The following is a 5,483-nucleotide window of genomic DNA, read 5'->3' on the forward strand; positions in this document are numbered from 1 at the left end:
TCTCAATCACAGATGCCTCGTGGTTAGGAGGCTACTTGGTCTCTAGGTAGCAGGGAGCATGCTACTTTCCTTTTTTTCCTCTTGGCGCCTGGACAAGCTCCCAGGGGCTCACTAGTGACCAGCAAATCCAGTAAAAACAGAAATTGTTACCTAATAAAACACCAAGAGACTTTCCAGGCCTCAGGGCCAGTAACACCCCTGCCCTTTCTAATTCTCCGACCACATTCCAAGTGAAAAATGGAATCAGTTTTGTTTTCAAAGTGATGCTAATTTATTAGCCATGGTGCAAATGTTGACTGTGGTAATGGACTTCAAAAAGAATGTCTGTAGTCCAGAAAGCTTGAGGGGGAAAGGGAAACAGGAGGTGAACAGAATTCAATAGGGTCTCCAGTCCTAACAGACTGTATTAGGCAATTCATTCCCCACACCCCCTCTACCTTCTCCTGCTTGCCTTTCATTCATCATTTTGTTTTCATTACCGCCCTGTTATATTCCAGAAACTTCCTAGGGGCTGGGACTATACAAATGACTAATATATGATAAATTTCTCATGGAAATTATTGTAAAATCCAGGTTACAGACATGAAAAGAGAGCATTGCAGAAAAGTCTGCAACCTTTAAGATAGATGTCCATATGTGGTGCAGAGAAGGAAGAGGGGGAAGTTAGATCGGCATGAGAAATTATCTGCATTTTAAAAGATGATACATCTTAAAAGACCAATTATACAAAGTCCCTTTAAATACAACCCCAGATCTTTGAATGAATAATCAGAGATGTTTTTATTACAGAAAACCTATAGATGGGATGAGATATCTTTACAAAGATTCCCATTTTTCTTTTGGGTGTTTCTCCTCTCCCAGTATTTATCCTGTGCTTTCTCCTTAAATTATTTAAGAAAAAAATCTATGTATCTGCATTAAAGTGTTTCATCCACTTCTTTTCAACAGCAAAGATAGATAGATAATAGATATGTACAGATTTAGAGATAGATAGATAGAGATATCCATGAGAACCAGCAACAATCATAATACGTGAATCAAGAAGAGTCAGAAGATAATTAAAGTCTTTCAAGATCATTTACCTATTAAATTAGGGCTCATAATCACAAGAAAAATATACAGACCCTTGCTAGCTTAGACACACACAAAAAAGGAATTTATTGGGAAATGATTAGAAGGTCACTCTATTACTCAATTAATAAAAGTTTGGAACAGCAGATTTTAAAGATGAAGAGCAATACTTATTCAGCAGGAATGGAACAATGATCATATAAGAAGAAACTGTACTTCAGAGAGATAAAGTGGCATGTGCAAGATTCATAGCAGCAAAGTGTCTCTAATACCTCCAGAATTTAAGGTGATTTCTAAGTACGTCCTGGTTTGGACCCTGTGATCAATATTTGTCCCTTTTGGTCTCCAAATAACCTCTTTCCTATTTACATTCTTGTCTAGTTTCCCAGAATCCCCAAGGTTTTGTGGTCCTGAAGCAAATGGCTGTCTCTCATTATAGAACTTCCTCTGTTTACTCAGACAGAAAGCACAGGTGACTTAAATTCAGGCTACGCAAGGCTCTCTAGCAGAAGTCTACAACTTCAGTAAGAGACACAGAGATATCAGACTGTCTGCGACATAGGCGCAGAAGCTCAGAGATGTAGAACCAGCTCAGTGTTACTCAGTTTGTCAAATGGTAGAACTGAGATGTGAACCTAGACAACCTGAAATTAAACCTACAGAGCAATTGAAATAACTGTATTTCAGTCACTTATTGAACAAAAACACATGAATGCTTTTATTCTAAATCATAGGAATCCACAAATATATAAAAGGTTTCCCGCCCTCCAGGAGAACTATTAATTAGAAACATCGACCAGCCATTACAGTACAGTTTTATGGTCACTTGTATAAGGTTTAATGTAAACACAAAGGAGAAAAAAGTTTAAATTGACCAGGAACTTGAGAAAGGATTCTAAGACTTAGTATCTGAGTCAACTAAGACTTTAAATTGGTCGTAAGCATATCGTGTATGCAAATCCTGGAGGGCACAGACAATTCAAAGACATGAGGACACCTTTCCTGAACTACCAAGAAGCTCAGAAATTGCTCAAGGATGAAGGGAAAGAGTAGACACGCGAGAAAAGATTTAGAACAATGGTCAGCATATGGATGGCAAGAGGGAAGGGCCTCTATGCCAAACCCAGGGAGAAAGAGAGAGAAGCCCCTCCCAGGAGCTCCAGGTATACAGAGGCCTTGGACATTCTTCAGATCCATGGAGCATGCCATTGATCCCATAGCAAAATAGCCATGGTGGAAATTTTTGTAAGGAGAAGGTGTATCATGTTCCTTAAGGAGAATTCATTTCCTCGTTGGGGTAAGTAGAATCTGGGATATTGAAGTAAAACAACTGACAATCTATGAGATATTTCTACTTTCAACCTTTCTGTATTATCTATATAATATATGTATATATATATATATATATCCATTTAATAACATAGTAGTCTGCTGGGCAATCTTCATATTACCAAAACTATCCTTGCTAGGATTTAGAGCAGGAGACAGGGGTAAAGGTAATGGAGGGTGCAGAGTGATATCATGGGGAACAAGGCGGCCTTGATCCCTTTTCCCCTAGGAGTAGCAGCATGCTGATTGCTTAAACAATGAGCTCCTCCTGCTGACGATGCAGGCAGTGCCAGGTGAGCAAATCATTGATTATTAGACTTTACACCACGCAGGGAAGAGTCTGCTCCTTCCAGAGAAACACCTGGTATTATCATGCCTATCAGCTTTAAGATAGCTGTATTATCATGCCTATCAGCAACACCTGGTATTATCATGCCTATCAGCTTTAAGAACATGGGTCCCTAGCAACACAGAAGGAATAGAAATCATCTAATAAAAATGTTTGCACAGAGTGATTAACTAGAAAAATGAGCTTGAGCAACCCCATCCCCCCCACTTTCAAGTTTCTTGACAGCCATCCCTGTTGGTAAGAAAGACATTACTACAAGCGATCATGTCTTCCCAGTTGTATTATTAGGGAACACCAGAACACTTTCTCTTTTCTTTCCTCTCACCTTCAGCACCTCAAACCTAGGGAACATAAACATTTCTCTCTAAGTTCACTATCCTGAAAAGAACAATATCAATTTAGCAAATCACTTTATCAATGAAGTGGTGAGCGCCCCAAGTGCAGGGATTATAGGAGTTTCTCTCTCTCTCTCTCTCTCTCTCTCTCTCTCTCTCTCTCTCTCTCTCTCTCTCTCTCTCTCTCTCTCTTTCTCTCTCTCTCTCTCTCTCACACACACACACACACACACACACACACTAAAGTTTAGTGGGAGACACAAATCCTTAATGACTAATAAAGATACAAATGATATAAAATATGCTCCATAAAAGAGAGCACAGCGTTTAAGTTTTCTGACATTTGAGCCAGATAAACAAGAAAGGAATTCTGGTTCTAAGACTTAAAAAGTTCATGACCTCAGGCAAGTCACATAAACTTCATATATATAATTACCTCTAGTTTTTACAGTGTTTTTGTTCTTATGTTTTCTTTGTTCTCTGGGTTAAAAAGACACACTGTATGCAGAGTAGTTAGCCTAGAGCATGAACTAAAATGTTTCCAATTTAATCAATTGGAATTAATTGAGTAGTTAATTCTGATTCCCGAGAATCCCATGTGTGTTGGAATAGAATTGTGCTCCATAGGGTCTGCAAGAGCTTATTTTTCAGAAGTAGATCTTTAGACATTTCTTAAAAGGCATCTCTATGTGGATTCAACCGTCAACTTTTCATTAAATAACCAAGTGTGCTAATCCTTTGTAACATGTAGGGCAGGGGTCCTCAAACTTTTTAAACTGGGGGCCAGTTCACTGTCCCTCAGACCCATTGGAGGGCCAGACTATACTTTTTATTAAAAACTGTGAACAAATTCCTATGCACACTGCACATATCCTATTTTGAAGTAAAAAACAAATGGGGCAAAAACACCCGGTGGGCTGGATAAATGTCCTTGGAGGGTCACATGTGCCCCATGGCCGTAGTTTGAGAACGGTGATGTAGGGGCTCTCCGATTGATTAAAATGACCTTTTTCAAAAGGCACTGGAATAAAGAGTAGTGGATCATTAATTCCAAACTGTGGTATAGAAAATAGGAAATAAGGTGATAGGATTCACTCTGAACCCAAAAGGAAAAAGCAAAGTTAACATAGAAAAATAGAGAGGTAAAAAGAGCAATAAAATTAAGGAAAATGCAAAGAAAACTACTTTTCTCAGTGGGAGATAGTATTCAGAAATTAAGATCATTCCTTTTTGAGGATCATAATTGAATGAGTGAGTCTGTGAATCAGTTTATTTTGTAATCAATGATACAACATCAAAATATTGGTTAAAATAAATTTTAGGTAGATCACTATTGTAAGATTTAGAGCAGTCAGTTAAACCAGCAAAGTGGAAGGTGTAAAGGCCTTTAGAGTACTTCAGGTCACAGCGGATCAGGAACTTATTTAATCAAAGCAATGGCAATGAAATTGTAGAGGTGAGGATTGAAGAGACAACTAAGTGGTAAAATCAATTACTTTTGCCAAGACAAGCACAAATATCCTAGCCAGTGATATAATTATAATTTATAATTATAAATAAATATTACCAATTAAATTGTTGTGGGATTTTTTCCCTTCATCTATCATAAATTATGTAACGTTATCAATATGTAAGCATATTAGTTATTACTTTTTAAACTGGAGTTTTCCCTCTGTATAGCCAACTAGCCAAAGATTACACCATTAAAAAGTTTACGACAGAATATAGAGTTTCCATTTCTATATACAAAACCAACCATCGCTTCTCAGCCTTTTGGCTAAGATCAAGTGTACTATCTGTTCTTATCAGTTTAATATCTAATACATCCTCTGAGAACAATATATTAAATGGATTTCTAAAGCAAGGAGATGGAGTAGGAGCTTGCTCCATCCACTCCACGCATCGACCTGGTATTGCAGTACTTCCAAGAATGGTGCGCCTCCTCGGGAAATAAAAAAAGAGAGAGAAACAACAAAACAAAACAAAAACAAAGCCACCCCAATCCTTAAACACTTGAAACTGTTGTTAAGTGTCAGCCAGTCCATTCAAACTCATGGCAACCCTACGTACCACAGAACAAAACTTTGCTCAACCTTCCACCATCCCCCTAATTACTGCTAAATTTGAGCCTATTATTGCTGTCACATGGTTGGTCAATTTTAGCCTAAATAGAGGTTGATAAATTCTTTAATTTCTTTGTCACTGGCTCTAGTGGTTGGTACATAAATTTGAATAGTAGTCATAATAACTGGTCTTCCTTGCAGGAGCATAGCTTTTTAAATTGTAACAAACAGCAATGTACCTTCAGATATGTCTTGAAATGTTCTTTATGATTAAGAATGCAACCACATTCCTCTTAAGCGTGTCATTTCCTTGTGATAGGTTTGTGTCAGTTTGGG

The 5,483-nt window shown here is 37.8% G+C and overlaps 1 non-coding gene across 1 annotated transcript; it reads left to right on the top strand.

The window, feature by feature from the left end:
- Positions 1-4,841: 4,841 nt before the first annotated feature.
- LOC142438067 (U2 spliceosomal RNA) lies at positions 4,842-5,028 on the top strand. The gene has a single exon (XR_012782532.1). It is a non-coding gene; the product is annotated as a U2 spliceosomal RNA (small nuclear RNA).
- Positions 5,029-5,483: the final 455 nt, after the last annotated feature.

Source organism: Tenrec ecaudatus, chromosome 1 (assembly GCF_050624435.1).
Source record: "Tenrec ecaudatus isolate mTenEca1 chromosome 1, mTenEca1.hap1, whole genome shotgun sequence".
In the NCBI taxonomy this organism is placed as follows: Eukaryota; Metazoa; Chordata; class Mammalia; order Afrosoricida; family Tenrecidae; genus Tenrec; species Tenrec ecaudatus.